Source organism: Bombina bombina, chromosome 3 (assembly GCF_027579735.1).
Source record: "Bombina bombina isolate aBomBom1 chromosome 3, aBomBom1.pri, whole genome shotgun sequence".
Classification (NCBI taxonomy): Eukaryota; Metazoa; Chordata; class Amphibia; order Anura; family Bombinatoridae; genus Bombina; species Bombina bombina.
In genome coordinates this window covers 773,787,364-773,810,114 of record NC_069501.1, presented here as the reverse complement: position 1 = coordinate 773,810,114, position 22,751 = coordinate 773,787,364, and the positions used below count along the sequence as shown (strand labels likewise).

At 38.1% G+C, this 22,751-nt stretch overlaps 1 pseudogene; it reads right to left on the bottom strand.

Annotated features, from left to right (window-relative positions):
- Positions 1 to 22,751, bottom strand: part of LOC128654015 (interleukin-1 receptor type 1-like) — a 244,847-nt pseudogene that overhangs the window by 201,063 nt on the left and 21,033 nt on the right.

Genomic DNA, 22,751 nt, shown 5'->3' with positions numbered 1-22,751 from the left:
CCACTCTAGGAGCAAGTCTGCATACGCTTACTTTTTAATCAGAGCCTCATAGACGGCACAATACAATCACGTCGCATCCACGATCTCATGTTACTTGCTCTCTATATTACTTACATGCAGGCATCTGCTAAAAATATACAATTTTTCTGTGGTGGCGGTGCGCTGTGACCAAATCTGCATCCCAGTGCTATAACCTTAATCCAGCAATAACTAGCAACCATATTATGACACTGACAATAGGAGAGTGATCAAACACCATCTATATCACCTAACGTTGTTAAATAAAAACTGTGGCAGTATGTTTCTGAATTTCTATCCATATTGGTAAATTGATTATGGAGTTAATTAAATTTTCAAGAGTATTACAAATACGGTAGTAAAACGGTAATGATTGTACCTTCTATTATAAACTGATCCTCTATGTTAAGCACACAATTGCTTTGAATAGATTATCTTTCTGAATATAGTGAACTAACTTAATTACCAGCAGGCATATATAAGTCTGACTGATGAACACTACTCACACATGAACTTAGTTCATGTTTGTTACCTTATTTACAAGTAACACTATTCAATAGTATAGTGACTTTTATTTGGATCAATGAAGTATCACACATAGATACCTTAAAAAACATTGACAACTTATCTGGTAATACCTCTTGTCCTTTATTTTTATTAACCTGTAATTTACCCTTGTGCTAGCTATATCTACCAAGGTGTACCAGTAGCATTATCCACGGGAGTACTTATCTTCTATCTCCTTGATTTATAGTGAACATACAGGGAGTGCAGAATTATTAGGCAAATGAGTATTTTGACCACATCATCCTCTTTATGCATGTTGTCTTACTCCAAGCTGTATAGGCTCGAAAGCCTACTACCAATTAAGCATATTAGGTGATGTGCATCTCTGTAATGAGAAGGGGTGTGGTCTAATGACATCAACACCCTATATCAGGTGTGCATAATTATTAGGCAACTTCCTTTCCTTTGGCAAAATGGGTCAAAAGAAGGACTTGACAGGCTCAGAAAAGTCAAAAATAGTGAGATATCTTGCAGAGGGATGCAGCACTCTTAAAATTGCAAAGCTTCTGAAGCGTGATCATCGAACAATCAAGCGTTTCATTCAAAATAGTCAACAGGGTCGCAAGAAGCGTGTGGAAAAACCAAGGCGCAAAATAACTGCCCATGAACTGAGAAAAGTCAAGCGTGCAGCTGCCAAGATGCCACTTGCCACCAGTTTGGCCATATTTCAGAGCTGCAACATCAATGGAGTGCCCAAAAGCACAAGGTGTGCAATACTCAGAGACATGGCCAAGGTAAGAAAGGCTGAAAGACGACCACCACTGAACAAGACACACAAGCTGAAACGTCAAGACTGGGCCAAGAAATATCTCAAGACTGATTTTTCTAAGGTTTTATGGACTGATGAAATGAGAGTGAGTCTTGATGGGCCAGATGGATGGGCCCGTGGCTGGATTGGTAAAGGGCAGAGAGCTCCAGTCCGACTCAGACGCCAGCAAGGTGGAGGTGGAGTACTGGTTTGGGCTGGTATCATCAAAGATGAGCTTGTGGGGCCTTTTCGGGTTGAGGATGGAGTCAAGCTCAACTCCCAGTCCTACTGCCAGTTTCTGGAAGACACCTTCTTCAAGCAGTGGTACAGGAAGAAGTCTGCATCCTTCAAGAAAAACATGATTTTCATGCAGGACAATGCTCCATCACACGCGTCCAAGTACTCCACAGCGTGGCTGGCAAGAAAGGGTATAAAAGAAGAAAATCTAATGACATGGCCTCCTTGTTCACCTGATCTGAACCCCATTGAGAACCTGTGGTCCATCATCAAATGTGAGATTTACAAGGAGGGAAAACAGTACACCTCTCTGAACAGTGTCTGGGAGGCTGTGGTTGCTGCTGCACGCAATGTTGATGGTGAACAGATCAAAACACTGACAGAATCCATGGATGGCAGGCTTTTGAGTGTCCTTGCAAAGAAAGGTGGCTATATTGGTCACTGATTTGTTTTTGTTTTGTTTTTGAATGTCAGAAATGTATATTTGTGAATGTTGAGATTTTATATTGGTTTTACTGGTAAAAATAAATAATTGAAATGGGTATATATTTGTTTTTTGTTAAGTTGCCTAATAATTATGCACAGTAATAGTCACCTGCACACACAGATATCCCCCTAAAATAGCTATAACTAAAAACAAACTAAAAACTACTTCCAAAACTATTCAGCTTTGATATTAATGAGTTTTTTGGGTTCATTGAGAACATGGTTGTTCAATAATAAAATTAATCCTCAAAAATACAACTTGCCTAATAATTCTGCACTCCCTGTATGTTACATATACCTAGAGTTATATACTCTGGGAGCAAACATATTTCAACAATCTGACTCACTAGATAACCCAAAGTTCGGTTCTCGCTCATCAGGGAATTACAACAGACATATAGCTACTCACTCACGCTCTCATTCACATCTGTACCATAATTGCAAAGTGAGTCAACACTTTCATAAATCCACCTTGCAGTTAATGGGGATATCCTTGCAGAGTGACACTAACTTTAGATGTCATTATAGATTATACAGCTGCCACGTCAGTATTATCATACTACAGTCGATACTTAAGTGTGTTTTTAATGTTTTTTCCTATTTTAACGTTTTGACCCCAATAAAAGTTAATTTTTATTATAATTAATTTTTCCTTTTCCCCAATCCATCCTTGGATTATCTAAGTGACTATTATTTGCGATAATTGTTTTGCAATCGGACCAGGGAGTGCTTTTTGTGTGTATGCTTTCTTCTTCTTGTAAATTTAGTTTCTGCTCATACACATAGCACCCACACCTAGCCTTAACAGTGGGCTTAATTTAGGTTAAAATTCCGGTCCTCTACATTTAGGTAGTGCCATTGGTATCTTTTCTCCTACATCAAACGCCACAAACAGAGTCGCTTGAGGTATGCAAACGCACATTTGGACAAGCCAGCTTCATTTTGGAAGAAGGTGCTGTGGACAAAGATTGAGTTATTTGGGGGCGTTATGCATGGTGGCAAAAGAACACAGCATTCCAAGACAAACACTTGCTACCCACAGTAAAATTTAGTGGATATTCCATCATGCTGTGGGGATGTGTGGCCAGTGCCGGTACTGGGAATCTTGTTAAAGTTGAGGGGCGCATGGATTCCACTCAATATCAGCAGATGCTTGAGAATAATGTTGAGGAATCAGTCACAAAGTTGAAGTTATGCCGGGACTGGATATTTCAACAAGACAACGACCCAAAACACTGCTCAAAATCTACTCTGGCATTTATGCAGAGGAACAAGTACAATGTTCTGGAATGGCCAACCCAGTCCCCAGACCTGAATATCATTGAAAATCTGTGGGGTGATTTGAAGCGGGCTGTCCATGCTCGGCAACCATCAAACCTAACTGAGCTGGAGATGTTTTACAAGGAGGAATGGTCCAAAATACCTTCATCCAGAATCCAGACACTCATTTTAGGCTATATGAAGCGTCTACAGGCTGTTATTTCTGCTAAAGGAGGTTCTACTAAATATTGATGCAATATTTCTGTTGGAGTGCCCAAATTTAAGCACCTGTCTAATTTCGTTTTGAGGCATATAGCACATTTTCTGTTAATCCTATAAACCTCATTTCACTACTGAAATATTACTGTGTCCTTCAGTTATTTGATAGATCAAAACAAAATTGCTGATCCAAACACCCAATTATTTATAAATGAAAATCACGGAAATTGTCAGGGGTGCCTAAACTTTTGCATACGACTGTATATATAGGAATACATATATATTGAGCAGAACAGTAAGGCATTCATATTCTCACTACAAAGCCAAAACTGAAAAGATGACATTTAACAGACTCCACACAGACCTTGATTTGTGTGACATTTGGAGGTTATGCCACCCTGAGGAAAAAGACTACACCTGTCTCTCCAAAGCTAAGGCAACCCTCTCCAGAATCGATCTTTTCCTTATCTCAGGCTCTCTTATCCCCCGAGTACGACAAGATGGAATACATGACATCATAATTTCTGACCAGGCTCCTGCAGAATTGACCCTAGACTCCCACGGACCAAACCCTAACAGAAATTCCCTACACTTTCCTACTTACTTACAAACCTCAGGACCATTTACAAAATTTTTATCTCAGTGTTGGACAGACTTTTATACGGATAATTTGAGGCATGTAGACAATTTGGGAAACTGCAAAGACAGTACACACTGGACACATAATTTCCTATGTGGCGGAAAACCCAAAACAAAACCCAACAGAGATATATTGACCTCCAAAGAAAGTTAGGCCAAGCTTATCAGTCATACCATACACAAAAAAAATAACTCGACTTTTGACCTTTATATAGCAGCCAAGGAGGATAATATGTACAACTGCTTTATAGTTGGGCATTGCTCTAAGAGTGACAAACCCTGAAGGCCAATCAGACACTGACTCCTATTAGGTTACTCCTATTACACAGCGATAAGGGATTAAACGGAGTAATAATTAAATCACAATAGCGGCCGCCTGCACCTCCTCTAAGGAAGCGTTTTTGTGAAACGCGCGTCAGGGGTCCTTTGGAATAGCTCTGTCTCTCCGTTGTTTTTATTTTTGCTTACCATGCATAAAGACTAATACCCTTAATATATATAAAGATATTGAAGCCTAGCAGTTAGCTTAAAATGATAATGACTAAAACAATTTAACTTTAGCCCTCGGATTGAAAGGGCTTTTATAGTTCTGATATAGTCACTGCTGGCTTATACTAATTATAACTGCCTTATCTGAATGGGAGTTTCAGTATCACGGCTGGTTTGAGTGTTTTTAACTTATTGAGCTCAAGCTATTTGTGTGTGTGTGTTTTCTTTTATAATTTCTGAAGATATTTTGAATAAAGTTATTTAGTGTGAATGAGAATTCAACTGTTTCAAATTAAATCTAATTATAATTCACTTCGAGCGGAATCATTATTTTCTAATGTAGAGTAAAGCTCCTTGTACCCAATTGTATAACTCTTTACAATTACTCTGTTAAAGATCATACACTCCCAGAGTCCTACCGTCCCATTTCCTACTTAATACTGACTCCAAAATACTTATGAAGGTCCTGGCAAATCGCCTAAAGACCCTACACCCTTCCCTCCTGCACTCCAACCAAACAGGTTTTGTTCTTAAACACACATCAGTTGTCAACCTGCGTAAGGTGCTCCATGACATTAATTACTACTGGACCTTGGGGAGGGGTGGCTGGGCAGGCGGAACTCCTGAGGCCTTCCTGCTGTCCTTGGACGCAGAGAAGGTCATTGATCATGTTGAGTGGCCTCACTTCACTCCATGCAGTGTTTTAATTTTCAAGGCCCCTTCCTGGAGATAATTTGTACGATTTACACGCGACCAATGGCATGTATACTGGTCAATGGTATATTTTCCCCTGACATCCCTCTACAATGGGGCACCCGTCAGGGCTGCCCATTATCTCCCTTGCTCTTTGATTGGAACCACTAGCGACCAAGCTTAGGCAGATTTTCCCAGTAATCAATATACAAGGTACCCCTGTCCAGATTGCCCTTTACGCAAATGACATGCTGCTTTTTGTTGAAAGACCAGATATGCATGTCCCCCACATCTTACAGACAATATCGGACTTTGGTAGTGTCTCAGGCTACAAAATTAACACTTCAAAATCAGAGATACTATGGCTCAATAGACACCTGCATTTGCCCCACAACTACCCATTTGTGGAAGCCCACAACACACTCACTTACTTAGGCATTCACCTACACAAAAACCCATACAAAATCTATGAGTTAAATATCTCTAAACAGTGTACTGCCCTGAATACTCAGATGCAGGGTTGGATGAACCTACACCTGGGTTTGTCTGGCCGTATCAACCTGATCATGATGGCCGTTTTACCCAAAATTTTATATCCTCTTCTTGCCCTGTCTTTCCTTATTACTAACAAGGATTTGGCATTCCTATCTAGGGCTGTTAACACTTTTATCTGGAAGGGAAAGAAAATGCGTATTGCATCAGACAAACTACAACTCCCTTACCTAAGTGGAGTGCTAAGTCTTCCAAATTTAAAACTGTATAACTGGGCAGCTTTAATTAGACTGGTTGTAGATTGGCCGCTAAACACTTCACATTTTTGTGTTGTGCAACTGGAGGAAGCAGTGAGTGCATCATTGGCCTTATCTTATCTACCTTATGCCCCTCTTAGAAACATTCCACCTTATATTAAAGACAACTACCTTTTTCGAGATCCTCTTAAAGCCTGGCATATGACATTTAGATATCTAAAAGTAAAATACCCTACACCAAAATTCATTCCCATAGTGGGTAATGAGGAGTTCCCGGCGGGTAATACCTCAGCACCTTTCCACTCTTGGAAGCACCTGGGAATCAGAACTATAGGGGATGTATTAGATCCACTTCTGCATTCGGTGAAGACCTTCCAAGAATTACAAAGACAATTCAATATCACTAGTAAGCACTTTTATGCTTAGACACTATGTCAACGACCTACAGAAGAATACTCCAGAGTTTTGGCATTCTTCTCCTTTCTCTGTCTCACACACATTATTCCGGATGGGGATCTTTTCATCCTCTGAATTTTATAAAAGACTGCTAAAACAAAATGAAGTGACTGTACAGACTAAAATACTAGAGGGGTTCACTCCACTGACGACGACTCATATCTCAATTTTAGACATTAAACGTAGCCTAGAAAGGGCAAAAGCTAGCTACATCACTAGCTATTTCACTTAGAGAGGCACACATTTGACTGCTCCATAAGGATTATATCACCTCAGACCCATTAGCCAAATGGAATCCCCATTACCCTAAAATATGTGTCAAATGTCATAGCGATTCCCCACATTTCCAACATTATTTCTATTCTTGCCCACTGATCAGACGGTTTTGGGGACATCTTCAATACTGGATTAAGATTACATTTGGAGTGGACATTGCCCTTGATATAGATAAAATGTTCTTCTTTTTATGGGAAGACCTTTATAAAATATTACACAAATTGCTAACACTATGCATGTTGCTAGCGAGACACTGCATATTGTGCAGGTGGATAACCAAAAAATCTCAGACAATAGCGCAATTTAGAAACATGCTGTTTAGACATATCTTTTTTTAACAATATGACACTAAATTAGACACTAGACGCAGGCTTCGCCCCTTCCTTAAAAAAAGGAAATTTATGCTTACCTGATAAATTTGTTTCTTTTACGATATGACGAGTCCACGGATTTCATCCTTACTTATGGGATATCGACTCCTGGTCAGCAGAGCTGCATAAATAGCTCCTCCCTTCCCCCCCAACCCAGTCATTCGACCGAAGTAAGGAAGAGAAAGAAAAAGCCAAGGAGCAGAGGTGACTGAAGTTTAACAAAAATTAAACCTGTCTTTAGAAAAAACGACAGGGTGGGCCGTGGACTCGTCATATCGTAAAAGAAACAAATTTATCAGGTAAGCATAAATTTCCTTTTCTTTTACAAGATATGACGAGTCCACGGATTTCACCCTTACTTATGGGATACAATACCAAAGCTATAGGACACGGATGAAAGGGAGGGACAAGACAGGAACCTAAACGGAAGGCACCACTGCTTGAAGTACCTTTCTCCCAATAACAGCCTCAGACGAAGCAAAAGTATCAAATTTGTAAAATTTGGAAAAAGTGTGAAGAGACGACCAAGTTGCAACTTTGCAAATCTGTTCAACAGAAGCATCGTTTTTAAATGCACATGAGGAAGCCACAGCCCTAGTAGAATGAGCCATAATTCGTTCTGGAGGCTGCTGTCCAGCAGTCTCATATGCAACATTTATGATACTCTTCAGCCAAAAAGAAAGAGAGGTAGCCGTAGCTTTCTGACCCCTACGTTTCCCAGCAAAAACAACAAATAATGAAGATGTTTGACGAAAATCCTTAGTCGCCTGCAAGTAGAACTTAAAGGCACGGACTACGTCCAAATTATGTAACAGACGCTCCTTCTTAGAAGACGGGTTAGGACACAAGGAAGTGTCGTGGCCAGCCCGAAAGGAAGAGCCACGAACTGAAAATGTTTGTCCAGGAAGGCAAACCTTAGGAACTGGTGATGATCTTTGTGGATAGGAATGTGCAGATATGCATCCTTTAAGTCCACGGTAGTCATATATTGACCCTCCTGGATCAATGGAAGAATTGTCCGAATAGTCTCCATCTTGAAGGATGGAACTCTGAGAAACTTGTTTAGACTCTTGAGATCTAAAATGGGTCGAAACGTTTCCTCTTTATTGGGAACCACGAAAAGATTTGAGTAAAACCCCTGCCCCTGTTCCTGTATTGGGACGGGACAAATTACTCCCATGGTGGAGAGGTCTTCTACACAACGTAAGAACGCCTCTCTTTTTATCTGGTCTACAGACAATCATGACAGAAGAAACCTTCCCCTTGGGAAGGAATGTTTGAACCAAGGATCCTCAACGTCTCTTATCCAAGCCTGGACAAAGAGAGAAAGTCTGCCCCTTATTAGATCCGGTATAGGGTATATTTTCTTAAACATAGGGGAAGGTGAGAACGGAATACCCGGTCTTTCCCATTCCCTAGTAATAATTTCCGAAATTCTCTTAGGAACTGCAAAAACGTCAGAATAAGATGGAACCTCTAAATACTTGTCCATCTTACACAATTTTTCTGGAGGGACCACAATAGAGTCACAGTTGTCCAGAGTCAATAAAACCTCCCATAGTAACAGGCGGAGGTGTTCCAGTTTAAATCTGAAAGACATTACTTCCGAATCTGTCTGAGGTAAAGCACTCCCTGAGTCAGACAGTTCCCCCTCAGACAGGGCATCCCTACCCCCCAAATCAGAGCCCTGGGAGGGTACATCGGAGATAGCCATCAGAGCATCAGAAGTCGCAGGGATCCCATGGGCCTCTGCCCTGCTGCGTTTACCTTGAAAAACTGGTAATTTAGATAAAACTTCTGAAAGAGTGGAAGACATAACTACAGCCATATCTTGCAGAGTAAATGAAGCAGACGCAGTGGAAGAAAACTGTGTCGCTTGAGTGGGTGTTAAAGGCTGTGACGCTGGGGAAGAAAGTTGCGGCATATGCTGAATTTCCTCAGGTTGAACACATTCCTTAGAACTATCTTTATTAAAAAAACCTTTTCTTTGCACTGTAAAGCTTTTTCAATACATACAGGACAAAGTGTAACTGGGGGTTCCACAATGGCATCTAAACACATAGGACATGTGCTTTGCTCCATGTCCTCCATGATGTACAGAAAAGCAATAGCAAACTTGGATTACGTCTCTAAAATCTGCTAATTCAATTTAACTACTGTGTCTTTAAAAGCCACCTACTGTAAAAAATGTTCTCTTTTATTTTATATAAGGAACTAGACAGAGATAGGCTTCTTCTTAAGTATAGCTAACTCTATAACGTAGCTTTAAAATAATTAGACACAGGGAAACCGTTTATGACCTTTGTATATAAAATAGAAAAATACAGTCACCCTGCCGCAGCTCTGCTGCGGCTCCTACCTGCCTCCACGCTCTCAACTAAAATCTCTTGTCCGGAGCACCTAGGATCGCTTGTGATAATATGTGACAAGCGGACCTAGGAACTGAGAGGAAGCGCTGTTATGCCAGAACCCGGTTAGAGGAAACTGCGCAAAAGCGCGCCAGCACCCAGCCCTGCCCATCGTGGACGGAAACGTAACATCCGTCTGAGGAATGGATTTTATACACACAAGTATCGCCATTAACCGAAATCCTATAAAAGGGATATAAAAAAAAAAAACTTCTTATCCCTCCTGAATACCCCAGCATCAGCCACTCTGTAGATCAATAAAGAAATGGAGAGAGTTGCCCCTATTAGCGTCAAACCACCATACTCATCCAGCGCTTCTAACCCAAATGTGTTTTCTGCAAAAGTTAGAGTGTCTGGGACAAGGAGATAATATGTCGGTTCTCATTCTCTGTGACCTCAGTGAGAATCTGCATACTGTCATAAAGGCCTAGTCAGTCCTGAGATATGCGGCATGGCCCCAGAAACAAAAAGACTGCACTTACCTCCATGCTGAGGAACAGCATGAAAAACTCACAGTATCAGGGGGTCCACTCTTCCTCCTGAGGTCCTGTGCAGTCAGAAGGGCCTTAGTTAAACTTCTCTAAAGCCATCACAGAAGAGCAGCATAAATGTGGGAGGCGCAGTGCAGGTAAAACCTCACCAGTTCCGAAAACCATAAGGTTATAATCCAGAAGCTGCTCCAAATAAAAAATAGTACACATTGGCACAATTTAAAAATAATAAAATCTTGATTGAAGAATCTAAACTCACACCTCACTTTACCTCACTCCTATAACTAACACAGGCAAAGAGAATTACTGTGTTGGGGGGGAAGGGAGGAGCTATTTATGCAGCTCTGCTGTGGAGCTGTTTGCCTCCTCCTGCTGACCAGGAGGCAATATCCCATAAGTAAGGATGAAATCCGTGGACTCGTCATATCTTGTAAAAGAAATGGCAACCTCTTTTAACGTCATTTACTCCTCTAATGCAGAGACAGGTACTGCAGCTGTTTCTTCATCATGAAATAATGCTAATAGCCGTTCGGAGAGGGGAATGATCCGCGCTTGCGGAGTCGGTAGATAGCCACATTACTGAAATAAATCTAGAGGAATTGCAGTTTTGAGCCTACTCTATCCTGGGATGATTGGTGTGGGGCAGGGGTGGAGCTCCTTGCTTCTCCTTTCTTTGTCATCCCCTTCTCTCCCTTCCTTCGTCACTCACACCTTAACAGATGCATGGGCACCTCTCAACCAACTACATGGGTAAGCAGACAGTTGAAGTTAATAAAATGTTGTTTATTGTTTAATTAGTTTGAAATAAATGTTGTAAAATTGAGACACAGCTTTCATCAAGACGTATGGATATCGACTCATCAACATCGCGATAAGATAATCCAGTTGCAAAAAAACTCTGAGTCATTTCTCAAGACTCTATATAATCTATCAGATAAAAGATATCTAAAGACTCATGATCTCAATCTATTTTCATGATAATCCTTGATGTATATGCTACTTTATGATTGGAATGAGATTTTGTGTATCTATGTTTTGATGCATGTGTCTCCCTTAATAAAAAGAATATATATATATATATATATATATATATATATATATATATATATATATATATATATATATATTTATTCTTTTTATTAAGGGAGACACATGCATCAAAACATAGATACACAAAATCTCATATATATATATATTTATATAAAATATACTAAAATACCAACAGATATATGTGAAATATGTATTTATAAACAAATAGAACATATTCTTCTAACATTGGAATGTGAAATAATAATATTTTCATGTCGGGTTAGCACACATGAGAATATGCACTTGGGTTTGTGTGAGAGTAGAGTGTTAGGTTTTTTCCCCCACTTTTTTGCTCCATTGAATTCTATGGGGGGAATATGTGAATGCGCATGCAATATTCTAAGTTCTGCTTTTTGCGCTTGTCGGGTTAGCGTGCAAGCAAAAAATGTTTACTTTCAACTCATAATACGAGCGCAAAAAGATACTTCTAGCACAATTAATTAGCCTCCACTTAATAATCTGGCCCTAAATAAATAAACAGTTCATGAATAGAAAAACTGAAAATAGGTATATTTCAAACATTACCTTAAACCACTGTATCTGCATGTTTCCAATGTCAAAATAAGGTTCTAATTTTGGACAAGTGATGGTAACAACTGGAGAAACATAGTTTTCCAAATAGAACATGGTACTCTTGTTATAACATAAGCCTTCATCATTTCTAAATACTTCCACCTTTATACGTTTCTCGATACAGTATGTAGAATTGCTGTGTGAAAAATAATCACAGTTAAAATGTGGAGAAGTATAAAATAACTGATTTTATATACACATACACAAATACACTGTTATTTTATTTCAAAATCCTGCTAGCTGGATCATTATTCATGGAACACTCGCCCAAGCTTTTCCTCAGCGGAACGCTGACAGTCAAGCAGTCACTCGTGACACCTCTGTCTCTGTGAGCGTGCTGCTGAGGAAAAGCAGTTGCCTTCTGATAGGTATGTATGTATTGGGTACTTGAAAAGCGCGGCTAATCACCCGTAAGGGTCTCAAGGCGCTGCTCATTTTATTGACTTTGGAAGGATAAAAGGCTGAGTGGACCTCACCGGGAATCGAACCTGCAACCCTTGGGTTGCTATAAAGCTCAGCCACAGTGCCTTAGCATGCTGAGCTATCTGTCCGTAGGTAGCTCACTGCTAATTTAAATTTCAAAAAGAAGCATCTGGGGGTGGGGGGCAGGAGCAACAGCTACAGGGGCTCTGTTTGAGGTAAAAATATAAAGCATTACATTCCAATACTGCTTAGCTATTTTAGATTACTTAAAGGGACACTTAACACCTGCTTAAGATTTTCTGAACTAACTGTTGCTGAGGAATCAAAATAAACTAATACACTGTTCTCAATGCTGTATGTTCATCTTACTATAAAACTCTTTATGAAGACTCATATTTTCTATGCTTATCCTCAGCTTGTGTTTTCCTATGCAGGGTGCCATCTTGTAACGCACGTTTCAGGCACTGCAGTCACATGACATGTGTGCACGGCAGCTTCTCTCACTGATGTTATAGAAGGCAGTCAAATTGTCAATGCTAACTCACTGTAATGCAAAGCATGCATTATAGTGTATGAGGACAAAGATCTATTTTATATTTGATATACAGTAATTGCATCTTCTTTTATCAAGCATATTGTTTTATGTACTGAACATACCCACAGTCTGTTTGTTTCACTGTTCACTAAGTTCAGTTTCAATCGCCCCAATGTTCATAGGCAGAGGGGAGGGGGGAGGAGGAGAGTTTAGAAGCCGTTTTTTTAACTCCCTGTTATTCAGTTCTCTGCAATATCTGAGGAGAATTTTCTCTCTGTGTGTTCCAGGAATTTACTTTTGTTTTCACCATCATATTATTTTAATTATCAAACAGCACCACACTTTTTATGCTATATAAAAAGTGTGGTGCTGTTTGATAATTAAAATAATATGATGGTGAAAACAAAAGTAAATTCCTGGAACACACAGAGAGAAAATTCTCCTCAGATATTGCAGAGAACTGAATAACAGGGAGTTAAAAAAAACGGCTTCTAGACTCTCCCCCTCCCCTCTGCCTCTGCCTATGAACATTGGGCGATTGAAACTGAACTAAGTGAACAGTGAAACAAACAGACTGTGGGTATGTTCAGTACATAAAACAATATGCTTGATAAAAGAAGATGCAATTACTGTATTACAAATATAAAATAGATCTTTGTCCTCATACACTGTAATGCATGCTTTGCATTACAGTGAGTTAGCATTGACAATTTGACTGCCTTCTATAACATCAGTGAGAGAAGCTGCCGTGCACACATGTCATGTGACTGCAGTGCCTGAAACGTGCGTTACAAGATGGCACCCTGCATAGGAAAACACAAGCTGAGGATAAGCATAGAAAATATGAGGAGTCTTCATGAAGAGTTTAATAGTAAGATGAACATACAGCATTGAGAACAGTGTATTAGTTTATTTTGATTCCTCAGAAAAAGTTTAGAAAATTTTCAGCAGGTGTTAAGTGTCCCTTTAAACTACAGATTTTAACCATGCACACTTTATCATAATGTTTGCTGTCCCTTTAATACTCAGCAAACTTGAATTAGGATGCTTTTTGTTAACATAATTATTTTCTTTTCATTTATGAACACTTAGTATTTCAAAATGATTTTTTGATTATTAAAGGGGTATTTTAATGCAAAAATGTACTTACTTGAACTATGTGTTTAACTCCTGCAAAGAGGTTAAACCTAAAGGTAAGGTATAGTATGGGAGCCCCAAGAATTGCACCTCAGAAGCAGGACATTGCTAATCAGCCAATCAGGAATGGTAGCTGCTAGATTTTTACTACCGAGCTGGACATTACATTTGTGTTTAGTTCTTTACTGGTAAAAAGAGAAAAATGACGTATTCTACTCAATGTAAACATCAAGTGCTAGAGACAGACATATGATCTGGGGTAAGCAAGAATCTATGGAATCAGCAGGTGACACATTTTTCAGATATTTGCTTCCTGGGTCTCATTTGATCCTTGACCAAGGTTATAAAATTTGCATAATGCCAATCATTATGATAATACAAAAGCTTGTATATACTATGTATATAAAAAAGATATTGACTGATATATAAGTGCAAAAAATGCTCACCTTAGAACACAAACATAGAATACTCCATCTTCTAATCTCGCAGGAATAAAACTGAGAAGGTTTTCATTCTGATGAACTCTTTCATGTGTCTCTGAAGAGATCTGTGTTGTGGAGCCATTTTTATACCAAGTAACATTAAACTCATTGTCTTTAAATAAGTAATTTAAAGGGCAGGTGACGTACAACGGCTGTCCTTCAGTGACAAATTCTCTGTTAAATTCCACACCATAATCTTTACATATTTCTACTAAAAGAAGAAGAGAAGGCATTTTTTATTTTATTTAGACACTTTAATTAATTCAAGCAGTCCCTTCTAATGAAATAGCTTAGAAAATTAAGTTTTAAAAATAAATCACCATACAGTGCACATGATATTTTTGCATTACTATATTAGTGGAATTAGGATCTGTGTATTTAACCCCAGCTAAAGGATTAAACTACAGGTTCACATATTTTTATGAAACCCTGGAACTTACTCTAAACATGTGGTATGCTTCCTGTTACATAACAATGCATATAAAAGCATCAGCATTAGGCAAAAATGAAATGTGGTTTGTGCTGAAATCAAGTTGAATTAGCTTTTTATAAAAATACTGTGTTGCGTGACAAAAAGAGGATTCTCTGTAAAATTGCTGACACTAGGACACATATAATTGAATCTAATAAACACTAATAATTATAGTTCTGCCTTTTATGTAAGGGCATTATATAAATAAACACAACTTTATACAATAGAAGTTGTTCCTTTCTCAGCATTTTGCTTTCCCTTTTAGCCGGAATTCTTTGCACAGCCTTTTTAAGTATGGATACTGAGGCTAAAGAAATGCTGAGAGCTTTATATTCTATACTACATGAAATATAGAGAAAGGTAGGGAAGAATTTAGGTTTCCATCTATGGGATATATCCCAGTCTGTGGTACCCAATCTTTAAAGGGATAGTCTAGTCAAAATTAAACGTTCATGATTCAGATATAGCATGGAATTTTAAACAGCTTTCAAATTTACTCATATTAACACATTTTCTTCGTTCTCTTGGTATCTTTATTTGAAAATGTAAGCTTAGAAGCCTGCCCATTTATGGTTCAGCACCTGGGTAGCGCTTAGTGATTGGTGTCAAAATGTAGCCACCAATCAAGAAGCGCTTTCCAGGTTCTGAACCAAAAATGGACCGGCTTACATTCTTGCTTTTTCAAATAAAGACACCAATAGAATTAAGAAAAAATTATATAAGGAGAAAATTAGAAAGTTGCTTAAAATTCCATGCTCTATCTGAATCATGAAAGTTCAATTTTGACTAGACTATCCCTTTAACTGTTTAAATTCTACTCTATTCCACTTGATAATAAAAACCTTTTTATATTGTTTCTCTCTCTCTCTTTTACACATTTCACCATGAAAACCCCATTAAATATTTTGCATTAACTAACAAACAGTATTCTAATCTATCAGAAAACCATGATTACATGATTTTAGAAACTGAATTTAGGCATATTAAGAAGTTATCACCAATATTGATTCAGTGAGCCACAATTCTTTACTTTCACTGTGGCCATCTATATTTTGTTTTCACATAGGACAGCTCAAGGCTGTCAAAACACTATCGCCTAGATTACGAGTTTTGCGTTAGAGGCTGTGCGGTGCTAACGAGTAATTTATGCTCACTGCTCACTTACAGACAGCGCTGGTATTACAGGTTTTTACAAACCCGGAGTTGGCCGCAAAAAAGTGAGTGTAGAGCAAAATTTTGCTCGTGCACGATTTCCCCATAGGAATCAATGGGGGAGAGCCGGCTGAAAAAAACCTTACACCTGCAAAAAAGCAGTGTAAAGCTCCTAACGCAGCCCCATTGATTCCTATGGGGAAATAAATTTATGTCTAGACTTAACACCCTAATATGAACCCCGAGTCTAAACACCCCTAATCTTACACTTATTAACCCCTAATCTGCCGCCCCAACATCGCCGACAAGTGCATTATATTATTAACCCCTAATCTGCCACTCCAGACACCGCCGCCACCTACATTATACTTATGAAACCCTAATCTGCCACCCCTAACATCGCCGACACCTACATTTTATTTATTAACCCCTACTCTGCCGCCCCAATGTTGCCGCAAGCTACCTACCTTTATTATCCCCTAATCTGCCGCCCACAACGTCGCCACCACTATAATAAAGTTATTAACCCCTAAACTCCCTAACTTAAATATAATTAAAATAAAATTAAAATAAATCTAAATAAAATTACTACAATTAACTAAATTATTCCTATTTAAAACTAAATACTTACCTATAAAATAAACCCTAAGCTAGCTACAATATAACTAATAGTTACATTGTAGCTAGCTTAGGGTTTATTTTAATTTTACAGGCAACTTTGTATTTATTTTAACTAGGTAGAATAGTTATTAAATAGTTATTAACTATTTAATAACTACCTAGTTAAAATAAAGACAAATTTACCTGTAAAATAAAACGTAACCTAAGTTACAATTACACCTAACACTACAATTAAATTAATTACCTAAATTAATTACAATTAAATAAAATTATCTAAAGTACAAAAAACACAATAAATTACAGAAAATAATAAAGAAATTACAAGGTTTTTAAACTAATTACACCTAATCTAATCCCCCTAACAAAATAAAAAAGCCCCCCCAAAATAAAAAAGCCCTACCCTACACTAAATTACAAATAGCCCTTAAAAGGGCCTTTTGCGGGGCATTGCCCCAAAGTAATCAGCTCTTTTACCTGAAAAAAAATTACAATCCCCCCAACATTAAAACCCACACAACCAACCCTACTCTAAAACCCATCCAATACCCCCTTAAAAAAAATCTAACACTAACCCCTTGAAGATCACCTTACCGGGAGACGTCTTCACCCAACCGGGTAGAAGTGGTCCTCCAGACGGGCAGAAGTCTTCATCCAACCGGGCAGAAGCGGTCCTCCAGACGGGCAGAAGGCTTCATCCAGACGGCATCTTCTATCTTCATCCATCCGGCGCGGAGCGGGTCCATCTTCAAGACATCCGACGCGGAGCATCCTCTTCTTTCCACGGCCGACGACTGAATGAAGGTTCTTTTAAATGACGTCATCCAAGATGGCATCCCTTCAATTCCGATTGGCTGATAGAATTCTATCAGCCAATCGGAATTAAGGTAGAAAAAATCCTATCGGCTGATGCAATCAGCCAATAGGATTGAACTGACATTCTATTGGCTGATTGGAACAGCCAATAGAATGCCAGCTCAATCCTATTGGCTGATTGGATCAGCCAATAGGATTTATTCTACCTTAATTCCGATAGAATTCTATCAGCCAATCGGAATTAAGGTAGAAAAAATCCTATCGGCTGATGCAATCAGCCAATAGGATTGAACTGACATTCTATTGGCTGATTGGAACAGCCAATAGAATGCCAGCTCAATCCTATTGGCTGATTGGATCAGCCAATAGGATTTATTCTACCTTAATTCCGATTGGCTGATAGAATTCTATCAGCCAATCGGAATTGAAGAGACGCCATCTTGGATGACGTCATTTAAAGGAACCTTCATTCAATCGTCGGTCGTGGAAAGAAGAGGATGCTCCGCGTCAGATGTCTTGAAGATGGACCCGCTCCACGCCGGATGGATGAAGATAGAAGATGCCGTCTGGATGAAGACTTCTGCCCGTCTGGAGGACCACTTCGCCCGGCTTGGATGAAGACTTCTCCCAGCTTCGTTGAGGACTTCGGCCTGGTTGGGTGAAGACATCTCCCGGTAAGGTGATCTTCAGGGGGTTAGTGTAAGGTTTTTTTAATGGGGGATTGGGTGGGTTTTAGAGTAGGGTTGGTTGTGTGGGTGGTGGCTTTTAATGTTGGGGAGGATTGTAATTTTTTTTCAGGTAAAAGAGCTAATTACTTTGGGGCAATGCCCCGCAAAAGGCCCTTTTAAGGGCTATTTGTAATTGAGTGTAGGGTAGGGCTTTTTTTTATGGGGGGGGGTTATTTTATTAGGGAGATTAGATTAGGTGTAATTAGTTTAAAAATCTTGTAATTTCTTTATTATTTTCTGTAATTTAGTGTTTTCTTTTTTTGTACTTTAGATAATTTATTTAATTGTAATTAATTGTATTTAATTTAGGTAATTAATTTAATTGTAGTGTAGTGTTAGGTGTAATTGTAACTTAGGTTAGGTTTTATTTTACAGGTAAATGTGTCTTTATTTTAACTAGGTAGTTAGTAAAATAGTTAATAACTATTTAATAACTATTCTACCTAGTTAAAATAAATACAAAAATGCCTGTAAAATAAAAATAAACCCTAAGCTAGCTACAATGTAACTATTAGTTATATTGTAGCTAGCTTATGGTTTATTTTATAGGTAAGTATTTAGTTTTAAATAGGAATAATTTAGTTAATTCAAGTAATTTTAGATTTATTTAAATTATATTTAAGTTAGGGGGTGTTAGGGTTAGACTTAGGTTTGGTGAAGACGTCTCACGGTAAGGTGATCTTCAGGGGGTTAGTGTAAGGTTTTTTTAATGGGGGATTGGGTGGGTTTTAGAGTAGGGTTGGTTGTGTGGGTGGTGGCTTTTAATGTTGGGGGGGATTGTAATTTTTTTCAGGTAAAAGAGCTAATTACTTTGGGGCAATGCCCCGCAAAAGGCCCTTTTAAGGGCTATTTGTAATTTAGTGTAGGGTAGGGCTTTTTTTTATGGGGGGGGGGGTTATTTTATTAGGGAGATTAGATTAGGTGTAATTAGTTTAAAAATCTTGTAATTTCTTTATTATTTTCTGTAATTTAGTGTGTTTTTTTTGTACTTTAGATAATTTATTTAATTGTAATTAATTGTATTTAATTTAGGTAATTAATTTAATTGTAGTGTAGTTTTAGGTGTAATTGTAACTTAGGTTAGGTTTTATTTTACAGGTAAATGTGTCTTTATTTTAACTAGGTAGTTAGTAAAATAGTTAATAACTATTTAATAACTATTCTACCTAGTTAAAATAAATACAAAAATGCCTGTAAAATAAAAATAAACCCTAAGCTAGCTACAATGTAACTATTAGTTATATTGTAGCTAGCTTATGGTTTATTTTATAGGTAAGTATTTAGTTTTAAATAGGAATAATTTAGTTAATTCAAGTAATTTTATTTAGATTTATTTAAATTATATTTAAGTTAGGGGGTGTTAGGGTTAGACTTAGGTTTAGTGGTTAATAACTTTATTATAGTGGTGGCGACGTTGGGGGCGGCAGATTAGGGGTTAATAAATGTAGGTAGGTGGCTCTGATGTTAGGGCCGGCAGATTAGGGGTTAATAATATTTAAATAGTGTTTGCGATGCGGAAGTGTGGCGGTTTAGGGGTTAATATATTTATTATAGTGGAGGCGATGTCCGGTTCGGCAGATTAGGGGTTAAAATATTTATTTTAGTGTTTGCGATGTGGGGGGGCCTTGGTTTAGGGGTTAATAAGTAGTTTATGGGTGTTAGTGTACTTTTTAGCACTTTAGTTAAGAGTTTTATGCTACGGCATTGTAGTGTAAAACTCTTAACTACTGACTGTTAAATGCGGTACCAGGCTTGACAGGAGAGGGTTTACCGCTCACTTTTGGTCAGACTCGTAATACCAGCAGTATATATATAAGTAAAGTAAATATAGGATACGCAATTGACTTAAGTGGATTTGCGGTATTTCCGAGTCTGGCCAAAAAAGTGAGCGGTACACCTGTACCTTCAAGACTCGTAATACCAGCGGGCGTTAAAAAGCAGCGTTAGGACCTCTTAACGCTGCTTTTTAAGGCTAACGCACAACTCGTAATCTAGGCCAATATTTGCTCTTGCTGGCCTTTTTTCCCCAGAGGACAAACAACCAATTCGATTACAATATAACAGACTTGTTTGGCATGCATAAAAGCCAGTGATCAGTCAACACCCAGTGATTAGTAATGCTTAAAAATGAACTTGCCTTCTCAATTGCCAGCTCTGACCATAACTATCAGTGAGATAACCATACCACTGCAGAGTCAGATAATTCCACATTGAGAGACTGGTGCTGGGGGCAAGGGCTTTGAATGTCCATATTAGCTCTGCCTACACTCCCAGGGATAAGATAACCCTCAGTTGAAAGAGAGTTTGTCATGCACCTGTAAGATGCAGGTAATCACTGTAAAGCAGTGATAGGCTGCAGAACAACTTAAAGGACCATTATAGTAATAAAAATGGCATGCACTAATCCATTAGAACATGTAATTTTATGACTATTGACCCTGGACTACTGTGTGTTTAACCCACACAAGGGGGTTAAACACACAGAAATGCCGCTCAGGACTCACAAAGCACTGCCTGTCCCGAGTGGATTAAATGCCAGTGATCCAATAAGCAGCACTAGTTCTAACTTTGCAGGGGTTAAACACACAGTAGTCTAGGGTCCATAGTCATAATTACATGTTGTAACAGATTAGAGTATGTATTTTTTTTACTGTAATCACCCTTTAAAGTGCTGTTTAACCAGAGGGAATAGGAAGGCTCTAATGGATTCCCTATCTCTCCCCTGTATGGGCTAGATGGAAAACGTATTTCAAATGTCTATTGTCCCCACAACATGCAAGTGAGCACCATGAAAAGGTGATTTCAAATGGTGGGGGAGTGGCTACTACAGAGCAAGTTTGAGGTTCAGATAAGTAGTATCATGTCCCTATATTTATCAAGTGATCTTTATAGTAATAATGATAACCTGATAAATGCTAGCCTCAGTTTGTTTTGTTGTTGGTATTACAGCTCATAGATCCCTGCTTCCCTGATCTATAACAAATTAATCAAAATAAATGGAACAATCAGGGGAATTTAAGAATAGGTGATATACTATGCTGCAGAGAACAAATTATGAAGGAAGAGGGAGGGATGGGTCGCTACACTACAAAAAAAGGGGAAGTGAGGTATGGGGGTGCGGTCTACTTAACAATCGTGGAAAGGGGGAGGTGGAGGAGACCCCTACACCACAGAAAAAAAATATTAATAAATACATTTAAAAAATAACTAAAAACAGCTGTCTGCCAATACCTAAGATGGCTGCCACTAGTGGAGGCAGGAGGGTTAGAGAGCTGTTTGGGAGGGATCAGGGATGTGGAGAAAAAAAAAAGCCCTAGATTGTGAAAAAGTTAACTTTTTTTTTTTATAAGATTGCATTTGTTGGAAAAATGGTGGCATGAAATATACCAAAATGGGCCTAGACTAATATCTTGTCTACTGTTTAACTTAAGTGATAGTAAAATACTAAACATTCCCCCGGTATTTTGGGCAAGTTTTTCTCTGAAATTCCCAGTAGAAAAGAGGTAAAATGAACATTGTAGTTAAAAATATAGCCCAATTTAATTAGAACATTTTATTTTGGATCAAAGGAGGGGGGCACACATGCACATGCTCCAATTATTGGCTATAGTAGAATGTAGTTGTAACTTTGACTACAAATGTAATCCTTTTGTAGAGATTAAACGGAAAGTAAAATAGTAACATTTATTAAGAAAACACTCTTCTAATGAAACAAAGGAAACAGAGCCTTTTATTTTAACACTAGAATAGCATATATATATATATATATATATATATATATATATATATATATATATATATATATATATATATATATATATATATATATATATATATATATATATATACACACACACACACGGTATAAGCAATAATACAAAACTCACCTGTGTTGTGTAAACCCAGACAGGTCAGAAATAAAAGCAGAGAAACCAGATGCATAGGCATTATATAAACCTATAGAGATTGAACAGTTAAGAAAATATTTTAGTATGAAGTTACAAATACTTAAAATAACAGTAAAAACAGTATTGGCAGGTCAGCATTGTCTAAAGCTTTCAGCATTGCACCTGCGCATGTATTTAATTCACTATAGGTTCCTAATACTGCAGCATACGTGTAATGCTCTGTCATAATGGCAAACTGCAATCCTTTGAAAAAAAAAAGTTAATAGTACAGTTTTTATGTGTATACTGAGGTATTTGGGCCTAACCTCTGACAGATAACTATGTAGATGCCTACAGCATTAGATTCGTCATAAATTATAAACAGCAGGCTTGTCAAACTAAATATTTGCAGCCATAATCCACCATAAAAGAGCAAAAAAGAAAATGCTTGCATGTAACTTGTGTTTAACCCCCTGCAAGAGTGATAAACACACAAATTAAGATCAACAAAATGTACTACCTGGACCTAGTTGAACACATCTGGTGAGCTATATGGCTCCTAAGCCTACCTAGGTATGCTTCAGAATTAAGGATCTCAAGAGGATAAAGTAAATTTGATAACTGAAGTAAATAAAAAAATTGGAACCATAAACATTTTGAGTTTTCTGTCCCTTTAAATGCATTGTATGGGCTTCCTCTTCAGCTAGCTGAATACTTTATGTGACTAAGCTA